This window comes from Aethalodelphis obliquidens, unplaced genomic scaffold, assembly GCF_003676395.1.
Source record: "Aethalodelphis obliquidens isolate GAN/ISIS:26980383/991018 unplaced genomic scaffold, ASM367639v1 scaffold3, whole genome shotgun sequence".
NCBI lineage: Eukaryota > Metazoa > Chordata > Mammalia > Artiodactyla > Delphinidae > Aethalodelphis > Aethalodelphis obliquidens.
This window is the reverse complement of record NW_020837947.1, coordinates 77,061,606-77,074,772: the sequence shown is the minus strand read 5'-3', so window position 1 is coordinate 77,074,772 and position 13,167 is coordinate 77,061,606. Positions and strand designations below refer to the sequence as shown.

The following is a 13,167-nucleotide window of genomic DNA, read 5'->3' as shown; positions in this document are numbered from 1 at the left end:
GAGAAAAACATCAAGCTGATCCCAACTGAGAGACACTCTACAGAATGCCTGACCAGTAATTTTTAAAACTATCAAGGTCATCAGAACAAGGAAAATTTGAATAACTGTCACAGCCAAGAGAAGGCTAAGAACACATGAGAACTAAACATAATGTGGCATCCTGGATGGGATCCTGAAACAGAAAAAAGACATTAGGGAAAAATTGAGGAACTATGAATAAAACATGGACTTTAGTCAATAATAATGCGGCAGTATTGGTTTATTAATTATAGCAAATGTACCACACTAAGGTGTTAATTACAGAGGAAACTGGGGAACCCCCAGTATTATCTTTGCAATAATTCTGTGAATCTAAAGCTTTTGTAAAATAAAAAAGTTATTTTTTTTAAATGATTCTAAATTGTCTATCAGAAAATGCAAACCTCAAACCCTGCCAGGAACAAGTTGGAAGTCACAATGTGCAGAAAAATCCACATAGAGTGAGGGTTGGCGGGGCTTGAAGTGGAGAGAGAAAACGGGAAAAGCCAAGGGAAGGGGGGGTAGTTTTTAGTGATATGGAATTCTATTTTTCCATAGCCTCTTTTTCAAAAGCAGGTGTTTTGTTCTTTAATGTCAGTCATTTACAGTAATAAGAACAAGAGTACAAAGAATTGGGAGAAAACAGATCAATTTCAAAATCAAAATTTTAAAAAATATTTTGAGGTAAAGTAAAGAAAAAAAGACAAAAACAGCAGTTAATCTGTCCCATGGGGAGCACGTTTGAGTCATTCCATTTTGAACGCTTTGCAGAGTCTGTGTCAATCTCTGAGCAAAAGAACTTGACTAACAGGTATGATACAAACAAATACACTGAGCTCAAAGGCTAAGCCTGCAAGTTCCGGGAAGATAGCTCTAATATCCTGGGGGCAGTACCACAAAATTCGCCTAAACCCTTAAATAGAGTAGCTTAGTGCATGGGCTTATTTAAAACTCACAGTATAAATAGTCTTTCCCTTGAACAGCTAAGCAGCAAGATTTTCATTACTCATTCCAGAGAAAATACAGAGACTTGTTTTCTGAAAGTAAATTTCCTTTATGAACCCAACCATAGTTAAGAAACCAAGGAAAGCTTTTCAAAACACTAGGTTTATAATAGAAAAATAAATACAGTGTGATGTTTCCTTTTAGATAGTGAACATTCAATTCTTCTAACAAATCTTGAACATTCAATTCAAGATCTTGAACATTCAATTATTCTAACAAATCTTGAAATCTACATTCATGCTCCTTTTTTGAACTGAACGCTTACAACCAGATGGACCCTTTTGTGTGTGTGTGAACTTTCTATAGCACCCTAATTTTGAACACTATAAACTGAAAATGTGGTCCTTAATACTAGCACCGTGTTTTCTGGTTTACTCAGTGATTAGTTCCTGAAATTTTAGAGCATTTTTGTGCTTTGCTGGTGAACAAAGAATAAATGTTTCTTTGTAATGGAAACCAGAGCACTTTAGAGCAGACCTACTGTATTTTTCACAGCTTGTTTGTGGCAGAATGGGCTGACTTAAATCCCAAGCCAAAAAAAAAGGACGAGACGAATAGAAGGTTTTGAATGTCAGCACAATACACCACCCTGAATATGCCTCTTTGGCATATTGATTACTTTAAACTCATTATTTTTAAGAAACAGCAGACACATGTGAAGCTCTGAAACCTGGGTAGAAATTACCCTTTTTAAAGACATATTTACATTTATAAGGGAAATCTCTGTAAGGGTGTCTCCCTTGCTGTACCAGGAAGAGAAGGATGACTCTAAAATCTCTAGAAACTCTTATCAATGCAGAAGGCAATGACTTAAATCTGCATTTACGCTGCTTTCCTTGTTTACTGTGGTTTCCTCATAACCTCTCATAAGTGGCTCCCCAGCTCCCGACATCTTTCTTTTGTCTTTAGCTGAAGCTGGTATTTAAGGTGATGGCTTGGGCCATTTCAGAGAGTTACGTGGTTTTCCTGGGTCTCTTCCATGTATACCGGCGGTATACATGTTCTTAAACTTCTGTTTGTTTTCTCCTACTAATCTGTATTTTTATTACAGGGTTATATCAGCCAAGAATCTTAGAAGGGTAAAGGGAAAATTATTTTTCCTCCTCCCACAGTTTCAAATTTAACTCTTGACCTGTTACACATCATAACTAAGACACATGGGCTTCCCAAATTGAATTGTGACTCCCTATGACTCCATGCCACATGTGAATTTCTTTGATCTGAAATAATTTTCTCTGTTAGATCTTAAGGCTCTTTGGAATGGTACATCAAATATTGATTTAACAACTTCAATTTAGATCATGCATTAATGGGAGTTCCAGGCAATATTTCCCAAGGCACGGGAAGTAAGTTGGTAATGTCTGAAAGTTAATCATACGCAACATTTGTGTTTGACTCTAACATGTGCTTGTGTCTTTTTTCCCTGGATTTCCTGTATCTTTTATAGGATCTATAGCATTAGGATATTTGTAAAATAGGACAAATGCATATCTATCTATATATTACATGCACTTAAGTATATTTGCAAACACACAGAAAGTGGCATTTACCTATCTTTACCTCCACAACAAAGTCAGCCATCAGCACCTGTTCTATCTCAGGATTGCAAGAGTACTCAGAGATAGCAAACTAGTCAAGAAATGTTTTAGAAAGGAATTGGACAACATGTAAGAAGGAGAAAAACATAATTTCTCAATAGTGTAACCAAGCCTGCCCTCAATAATATCCACTTTAAACCACTTTATTCTACTTAGTAGGAGAAAGAGTCCAGACAGGAACAGACTTTCATGTATCACATTTAGTGACATTCATACTCTTCTGTATTCTAACAGCTCTCACTGTTTCTTAAGTGCTACACAGTGTGCTAAGCATTTTATATACAACATCTCAATTAAATTAATATTCACATCAACCCTAGTGGGTGCTATTATTCTCAGTTTTACAGATGAGGCCACTGAGGTTTAAAGAGATTAAATCTCTTTTTCTGGATCACACAGTTACTCCTAGGGAATAGAAGAGCTAGGATTTGAACCCAGGTGTGACCCTAAATACTTACTCTCTATATGGCTTTTTTCTAAGTTCTTAAACACATGCAAATGGGAAGTGAAGGGGCCACCTTGGAAAGCAGATGACCCAGACAGTTTTACAAATGTTTTCTAAATTCATGTTTTTTCACTTCATACTACAGAGTTGGAGAAATTCATTCATCTGTCTTCTTCCATAGGCACTCTTGCAAAACTCACACAGCAACTGAAATTAGGTTGCTAAGCAAAACTACTCTTCCCAAAATAATTAACCTGCTGCAGACCTTGTAAAATGATGACTCATTTAAAAATCTTTCTGAGAAGCAACAGGGCTAATTATTAAGGATACAGGTTATGAAAACAGGATGTAGTCTGAACAGGGACCATTACAGACTTAATGTGTTAAAAGTCCCAGAGTTGAACAATAGTAAATAAACATTTAGTCAGAGTTGGCCAAATTCTGTCCATTGTGCTCACAGGAGTAGCAGGCAGATAACAGAAAGGCATCTGGCACTTTGCAGGCTTTTTTTTTTTTTTTTTTTTTTTTGCGGTACGCGGGCCTCTCACTGTTCTGGCCTCTCCCGTTGTGGAGCACAGGCTCCGGACGCGCAGGCTCAGCGGCATGGCTCATGGGCCCAGCCGCTCCGCCGCATGTGGGATCTTCCCAGACCGGGGCACGAACCCGTGTCCCCTGCATCGGCAGGCGGACTCTCAACCACCGCGCCACCAGGGAAGCCCCTGTAGGCTTCTTAATAGTTAGTTGGGGGTGGGGGCAGAATACATGACCACAAATATGCCACTTTGGCATGTGGATTGTTTTGAACTAAAGGCAATCAAAACCCAGCAGACTCAGGTAAAGCTCTTTTCCTCCCCATCAACTGCCTAAATTTACATTGTAAAGAGGGCCTATACCAGGAAGAGAGATACGTTTTACCTAAGAAACGTAATCTGTAATAGGACAACATTTGTTTTTCAAACATTTCCTCTGCCTTCCTGTGAACGGCCTTCCTCCCCCTTGTATCCCCAGACCCATACCCCTTTCCTTAGCTCAAGGTTTTATATAAGCTTCAATTACCTGGCTGCCATTCAGGTCTCATATTTTCATGGGACTCCTGTATGTATAAAATTAAATTTGTTTTTCTCCTATTAATCTCTTATATCAATTTCATTATTAAACCAGCCAAAGAAGGTTGGGACATGTAAATAACAAACTTTCTGAATGAAGCCAAGAATGCTTTTGCTTCGTTCCAATGCATATCCTTTGAAGAAAGTGCTCCTCAAGAAAATGGTGTAAAGAAATTGAAGATTCACATCAGATTTAGAACTGTTTTGGTTTTTTTTTTTGAATCAATGTTATTTGGGGCACAGATTCTTCTATTTAATAAATAAATCATCCTAACATAGTTCATGAAATACATTTACTTTTCCTTGCGTAGTAATTTGTCAGCAACACTTTGCATGGAATTTTCTGACTACGGTGTGAAGAAAAGAAAGACCGAATTTTATTCCAAACCTCCCTCTTTTAGGTCTATGGTCATCTCTCTTCCTCCTTTTCCTCCCCATATGTTGGGCAATAAACAGTGTACTGTCAGATGAACAATATCCTAGGAATCAGAAAATATTTATAACAATTTTGAGTAATTTATACTGAACTAACAAGTATTTCTAGAGCCTTTGAACAAGTAAAAAAGGACAAAGAAAAAAGTCCTCAGCAATTAAACACCCGTTCCAGCTGCCATCTTCATTAGCTCCTGCAAATCTTGACCTTGAATTTTCCGTAGCAGTCTCACCCTTGCTCTTGCCTCCTTTCAGATTTGTCTTTCCATGTTATGATTCAATGTTGGTCACAATACTCTCCATCCCTACCACCAACAAAAACTTCTTTTCTGCATAAATTAGGTTTTGGCATCTTTCCTATGCTTCTCAAGTATCCATCCGCCTCCCGTTTGTTCCTGGTTTTATTTTATTTATATTCTTTTTCAAGAACCTACCCAATGCACAGGTTGAGATACCACAATAATTTTCTTTATATAATTTCCATTTTTAAATTACTTTATAGAATTAAAACTATATTGCATAGCAAAAAGGAAAGCACAAAATTGCAGGAAGCCTACTTTTTCCAGTGTGGCCTGGCAAAGAGCCCGCTGCAAGTGGGGCTTCCAGAACATGAGCGTGGAACTGTCCTGATTCTTTCTTTCATACATAAATGACAATACCCACAGCACCCAAAACCAGAGGCAAAAGAAAACATGTTATGTGAATTTTAAGATGCAAAAGACGCATCAAATCAACTAGTATATTCCCTATCAGTGCCAGATTATTCCCTCTGCTTATCTTATTTACTTGGTTAAGTCTAGTTATAAATATCCCAACTCATGAAATGTTCAAACATTTCTCGGGAGATTATCGTTCATTCTAACAGCACACACTGTTACTAAATGTTCCTAGGTTTGCCCTTAAATTTTCTTTACAATTTTCTTTCATTTTCATAATCCTATTTATGCAGCAAGCCATGTTAAATGATTTTTCACTTCTCATTATCCACACTCATAAAATCCTCAAAATAACTAAGGTTTTTGTTTATGTGAAACCTTTTCATTCTACTAGGACAAATCTACCCAGACCAACTGAAAATTCTTCTAAATGATTTCACAAAATGTTAGAATTCAAGAAAGGGGATTCTGTTGGAGTCACTGCAGTGATGTTGTAACCAAAAGTTTAAGGAAAATATTACAACTATGGCAAAATAGAAAAATATTATTCTACTCTAGCCTAAAACCATGGTGAAATATTTTATGGAGTTCTGCTTAATATTTTTCAAGGAAGATAACAGCAGCCCTCGAAAAGGTTTCAGAAAAAATAAATAAATAAATAACAAGAGAATAGATCAGGGAACTGCCATGAAATAAGAAAAAAAAAATTTAATTGTATATTGAGTCTGAATGAATGTACAATTGGAGGGTTTTAAAACTTTGAATATAAAATAGGGTGGCCTCTCTTTTTGTTTTATCTGACAAAGAAAACATCTCTGGAAAATTACCAGACTCCTGGTTAGCCAGAACTAGAATTCCTTCCTGTATTTCATCACTTCTGAAAAGGCCCAGCCCCACAATTGACAAGAATCAGTCATTTCCTTTCACTCACAAAAGAGCCTTATCTATAGTTACAGAGAAAAGTATCTTAGGCTTTCTCTCAGCAGTCTATATGTGATGAATTATTCTTAAATATTATTATACTTCTATTCACAATAATAGTAGCTGACCTTTACTGAGGAGCTTATGCTCTGAGCATTGGGTTAAGTATCTGACATAGATAGTAACATCTCATGAAATCCTAATAGCAATGCATAAAGCAGGTGCTATAATTACTTGTTTTAAAAAGATAAGGAAAGCGAGGCTTAGAGAGATTTAGACCTTTGCCCAAAATAGCGCGGCCAGTACCTGCGAAAGGCTGAACCAGAACACAGGCTTGTTTGGATTCTCCAGGTGCAAGGAGGAAGCTGAATGGCAGTTTTTACCTCTATATCAGGACCACAGCAACACAAATGAACTCGCAGCCATCCTTTCCTGGGGCTGAAATAAGTTTACTCACAGGGTATAGCATTCAGTAAATAGTCTCAAGCCACAAGAGTTAACATAGAATCCCACTATTGCAGCAGATTTTTTCCCTCTAATTTCTACTTGTGTAACGTCTTGTTCTTCTAAGACAACCTTCTCTTTCCCCGACAGTGTCCCCCGACACTGTCTTTTTACTTCTCAGTGCTTGAGGTTCTCAAGGAGCTGAAGAGTAACTTTGCCCTTTGCAGTGTTTTGACTTCTGAGTCTTTGAATTAAAAAAGTCACTAAGACTCAAGAAATACAATAATTGCTATACGACTGGATATGGATGAACTGATTCTTTTAATTAGGCAAATTAAGAAAAATTCTAGTTTGCACAGTAGCTGATTATTCTAGTAAGCCAACTGTGCAAAATTTCCTGTTAGAAAAAAATGTTTGTCTTTCTGCAGAAAAGATTCTCAAATAATTGAATTGCAGTTTTCAAGAAATGCGAGGCAAATCACAATGGCTGGATGTTAACAAGATGGGTTAGCCTCCCTGCGGAGAAAGACATGCAGTGGTTTGGGTGATATCACAGCTTCATGCTGACAAGGGAAAAGATGGAATACTGCACAGATCACCCCATCCGTGTGCTGACGATGACTTCATGCGTTCTAATTGCCTACACTTATGTCAACTGTATGCAGGTGTCCTTTAAATGCCTTTTATTTTTAATTTCTCAACCACTTCTTTTTTTTTAACATCTTTATTGGTGTATAATTGCTTTACAATGGTGTGTTAGTTTCTGCTGTATAACAAAATGAATCAGCTATATGTATACATACATCCCCATATCCCCTCCCTCTTGCATCTCCCTCCCACCCTCCCTATCCCACCCCTCTAGGTGGTCACAAAGCACCAAGCTGATCTCCCTGTGCTATGCAGCTGCTTCCCACTAGCTATCTATTTTACGTTTGGTAGTGTATATATGTCCATGCCACTCTGCCACTTTGTCCCAGCTTACCTTCCCCCTCCCTGCGTCCTCAAGTCCATTCTCTATGTTTGCATCTTTATTCCTGTCCTGCCCCTAGGTTCATCAGAACCTTTTTTTTTTTTTTAAGATTCCATATATATGTGTTAGCATACGGTATTTATTTTTCTCTTTCTGACTTACTTCAATCTGTATGACAGACTCTAGGTCCATCCACCTACAAATAGTTCAATTTTGTTTCTTTTTATGGCTGAGTAATATTCCATTGTATATATGTGCCACATCTTCTTTATCCATTCATCTGTCAATGGCCACTTAGGTTGCTTCCGTGGTCTGGCTACTGTAAATAGTGCTGCAATGAACAGCAACCTAAAATCAGCTGCAATGTAGGAAGTCATGGGTTGTGTCTGTTTTGAACTCCTCCTGACTTTGGTCTTTTCTGAGCATCCCTTGTCTCGGGATAGATCAGAGTATAGGGAGCCTAAACTGAAAACAAACACAGCTACTTTATAAACCAAGCCAGGAGAAAAGTAAAAATTATTCCTATTGGAACACATTCTATGAATGCTACTGAAGCCATATGATTGTCAAAGGTGTTTGATGTTTAAGGACCCTCTTCACTTTGATGCTGTGTGAAGAGGCTGTGAATTCTATGGCCATTAACCAAACTTCAGAAACCTAGTTGCTATTTGAGTGTGAAGGCTGGAAAGAACAGTCAAGAGGAGAAATTTGTGATTAGCTAATTAAGGTGCATTAGGAACTGACTCTATCTAAAATGCCATGCTATCCCAGTGCAGAAGTTTCAGGCTCATTTTGTGGGCAGGAAGTATGTAAGAAAATGAGTTACCACCTTTTGGAATAATTTTTTCCAACACGTAATGGCCCCTAACCCCCTCTCTTCTCCACCCTCCAACCACCCCACCTCAGCGTACCACCCAACTCCACGGTAGACCTAAAGGTGTCCCAAGACCTCACGTATCAACAGCCTCAGCATTTGTTTTTCTAACACGCTGAATCCTCCCGGAGATGTTTGCCACTAACCCCAAGGAATCAAGAGATCCACATCCCCACCGTTAACCCCACACTTACTTATTCTGTAATCCTGGACAAGTTCCTTAAGCTCTCCAACCTGTATTTTTTTCATCTTTAAACCGAGGATAATAATGTCGTTCCACCCACCATGCGTATGTGAAATCATAACGCCTGTTCTACTCTCCGTATGTGTGTGAAAGTATCTACTAGCAGTGGTAACGCAGGAAGCATTAATCTGAGGCAGATTAACCGCCAGGGTCATCAAACAACTTTCAGCACCTCCACGTAGGTACCACCAGTGACAAAGACACTTTGCTTTCAGCTGTGTTCATCTAGCACAGAGGTTAGCAAACTTCTTCTGTAAAGGGGTAAACGTTAAATATTTTGGGCTTTGCAGGCTGTGTGGTCACTGTTCCATTTACTCAACTCTGCTATTGCAACATGAAAGCAGCCACAGACAATTCATAAATGGGTGGGTGTGGCCAGGTTTGACCCCTAGTCTTTAGTTTGCCAGCCCTGAATTAGACTGCGTGACAAATACGATTGATGGATGCATTTAAACTGGGAGAAAGGGAACTGGTTTCTGCCACTCCCCACCCCCTCCCCCAGTGTACAGTAATCAGGAAAATGCCTGAAAATAAGAGAGAAGAAAAAAGTTAGGGAAAAAAAGAATGCAGTAACTGTGCCATCTGCCTACCCATCCTCTTCTCTTGCAGGTAAGTTGAGGAAGGACAGCTTTGCCTGGCTCTTTCCTTTCCTTCACAAAGTCTGAGGAATCTAAAGTGGAGAGCTTGACAGGCTAAAATTTGAGAGTAGGATAACCCCTGGCACTAGTCATGCCCGGGATATGCAGACAGAGAGTAGAGACTTAGCAGCATGTGTCTGTACAACGTGGGTGATGGAGACACGCACACTAAGTATGTGGGGGAGATAGAGAAGTGGCTGCGGGCCCGCAAGGGTGGAAGGGAGCTGAGAAGGACGGTCGGCGTGCTCATGGCAGAGTCACAGGGCAGAGGGCTTCACAGCAGACCACCCAAACGGGATGAGACGGAAGGCGCAGCTACTCTCAGGGAATCTGCAGCATCTGAGAGTCGTGGAGAGACACTGAACAGCCCAGAATGAGCCTCAGCCACTACTTTCACCAGGAGCCAGGCTGGGAGAATACAGGTAACCCGCTTCGTAGGAGTGTGACCTGTGCAGCTGCACCAGCCCTGAACTCAGTTTAATGTTCTGCTATTGCTGTCTCAGAATTCTTAATTTTTTTAAACTAGAGTCCCCCAAGTTCCCATTATGCACTGGGCCCCTAAATTATGTGGCCAGTCCCGACAGCCTCAGGGCTCCCTCTGAACCAGACTCCCTCTGAACCAGGTGTGCACGCTAGCAGACTACACCACGCCCTCACAACCCCCCAGAGGATGCACAGTGTCTGCGTGGTACCAAACACAGGGGAGGAGAGCTCAGCAGGAGGGAAAGGAAAGACCAAAATGGAATTCTGATTTGTTCTAGGATTGAGCTACGCATATTGAATTTAACCAAAAAAACCAAAAAAAACAAAAACCACCAGATAAAATTGAATTTACCAGGAAATAGCCAGGTGAAGGTCTCTGCTTCAGGTGGGGATTGGAGGCACGGAGAATGGGAGAGGTAACCAAAGAGTAACGAAAGCTGAGTTCAGTCATAAAGAAAGTATTAGAATTACGTCCTTGAGTTTTATGGGGCGTCTTAACTGTGAAATATAACACTGGTTACAGCTTTGTAAACCTTAAGGTACTACAGGACTTTCAGGCAATATAGGTAAAGGAGTCTTCCTTTAAATCACATCGCTACTGCTCTCGCCCTGGCTTTGAAAAAGAAAAGCAAGGAATGAGACTCACACACGGGGCCGGAGGAAGCCAGAGCTGGGGCCCTTCCAAAAGTGAAGTGACTGCACGGCACCTGGGAGAGGAGGCTGATGCAGAGAGGGGGTGACACAGGGAGCTCTGCCCCAAGGCCACCACTGGGTGGACTTTCTCTGCCCCCCCTCACCTCCCTCTCTAGGCACCTCTCTTGTTTTCCCATCTGGGTTCCTCACTATGCCTTTCATTGAAATTATAAAAATGAGATCCCGGTGATCTCATTCTGCTCCACGGTGGGCCTTCCCAGCCCAGACTTGCACGAGGTGTTCCCCAAACCCGAACCTGACCCATCTACTAAACTCTAAGTCTTCTGGGTTCTAAGGATGGGGTTAAGAAATCACCTGGTTAGATTTAAGTCACATCATAGCATCACTACCCTTACTCTGTATTCCTCAGTCTTAAACCTAGATTGAAATGAAAAGGGAAGTAGTCATTTTAAAGAGGTTCGATTGAAGGTAGGGTGAGGGCAGATTTTCTTTAAATCATACCATTGGGCGATTCTCCTATGTAAAAGAAGTCATGGCGGGGGGAGGGTAAGAAACACTGCAGGAACAGATTTTATTCTTCTCTTCTCTCTCGACACATGCAATTCCCAGATCCCCTTTTCTCTACTACCATGTGCCAGCGTCCTCTTCGGTGTCACATACCTTCTTTGGAGAGCCAAGCTGGACCCAGAGTTCACACAGCACACAGATCTTGGCTCCTAAAACCTGGTGCTGACGGTGTGGGACCAGGAAGCCCAGGGTTACAGCAACCGTCAGGGCCCCGGGAACACACTGCAGGCAGAGCAGCTCCCTCTGCAAGCCTAGGGCAGCGGATCTCACACTTCAGAATCACCTGGAGAGTATGTTAACACGCACATTGCTGGTCCCCATGTCCAGAGTTTCTAATTCTGTGGGTCTAGGATGGGGCCTGAGAGTTTGCATTTCTAACAAGTTCCCAGGTGATGCTACTGCTGCTGGTCCCAGGACCACACACGGAGAAACAACACTCTAGGGTTGGGATAGGTCCGGACAGCTGCAAAGAGGCCTCAGGATATCTATCTATTTCAGCTAGAAACTCTCTGCTTTTCCCCTAACTAAACTAGAAATGGTTGACTTGGCTGGAGAAAATGTTAATTGTAACTATTTACATGACTGATTATCATTCATCCTCCAGCAGAGGCCCTGTTTGAGTGTTTAAACTTATAGGCTACAAAGAGGCCAAAACCTCTTTGCAGATATGGGTGTGTGTGTTTAACAAGACAGTTTTTATCAGAAGACTCACAAATAATCTAGATTTTCAGATTTTACTGAAAAAAATCAGAAGGTCTGGCACTACGGGGCCCATCTTACCACGTAGCTACGTTTAGCTGGGGTTGAGTGGTGGCCGACCCACTTAGATGGAGAATTTGCTCACTAGTTCACACCTGTCCTTACTACTCTCCATTACCTCTTGAACACTGAGACCCAAAAGTCAGTTGCCATAGATTTATCTGTACTCTGTTTTTCTTCTAGTAGAGAAAGTCTTCTCTTTACCTGAGAAAAGCAAAAGCTACATCGAGAAAGCTTCAGGTTTCAAGGAAAAAAAAAATCTAGTAATGACTACTTCTGTGGGTTTATATGCAAATACTCTGCCAGCTTCATCTGTTTCCAGCCACCTGTCTTCTGAATCCATTTGCGTTTGGGTCCAGTCTGGACAAGCCTGGATGGCAGGCAGAAATGCGCAGGGAGGAACTAGAGGCAAGAAGCAAGCAGACTGGTGGGCAGGGTAGTCAAAGAAACCATCTGGAAAGGAATTGTCCAAAAGGAAGAAGCTGCAGTCTGTCACAAGCTTGACCGAGGACAGTGTCACTTTGCCAAGGGAGAGAGAATGTTGTGTATGGCGGGAATACGCTCCCATGATGCCTCCACAGACACACGGCCAAAGCCGAGGCTGATGGGGGCTGCAATAATGGCACACATGGAAACAGAGATGTGTACCAGGAGAGGCTCTGTAAGGAGCTGGGGCCTTGCTTGGAGAACTGGCCATGCAGAAGGCAGGGGGAGGATCTGGGGAACTTCTGCAGGGTCACTGTTGGAACCAGCAGAGGTGGTAGAGGCATCAATAGATCGTCAAGCCAGCTGAGGGACAGGACAGTGGAGGGCCTGACAGACCGCCCCTGGGGACCACCTCTTAAATTAACCTGAGTGGAGAGGATGTTCTGCAATTGTTTAAGAAGAAACTAAGACAAGGAAATACCATGCTGATCTCTTACTATTAACTCCCTGGCTTTCTCAGCTTCAGAACTCTGGGTTATAGTTCATCCCACAGAGTTTTTTGTGCACCACTATACAAAATAACAAGCACACAAGAACCATGTTGGGTGCCAGGATACACACACACACACACACACAAACATATTCCTTCCCTCAAGAATTTCATAGTCCAAAATAGTGGTCTATAAGTTTTTTAACAGTTCAATCCATTATTTAAAAATGTAATCACTCATCCCAACATTTGTATATTTACAGGTAAATTATAAGTGTTATGCTAATCTCCTAATGTATTAGGCTTATTATAAATTATATCCCCAAATAGAAAAAAAACTAACTAAATAAATAATAACAAACATTATCAATAAATATAAGAAGCTCATACCCCAATGACTTCTCCTGTGATAACTGGTGTACAAAACAGACATTTAA

The 13,167-nt window shown here is 40.9% G+C and overlaps 1 protein-coding gene across 2 annotated transcripts in view; it reads right to left on the bottom strand.

The window, feature by feature from the left end:
• FILIP1 (filamin A interacting protein 1) overlaps nucleotides 1-13,167 on the bottom strand; it is a 193,171-nt gene that overhangs the window by 109,226 nt on the left and 70,778 nt on the right. The window lies entirely within an intron of this gene.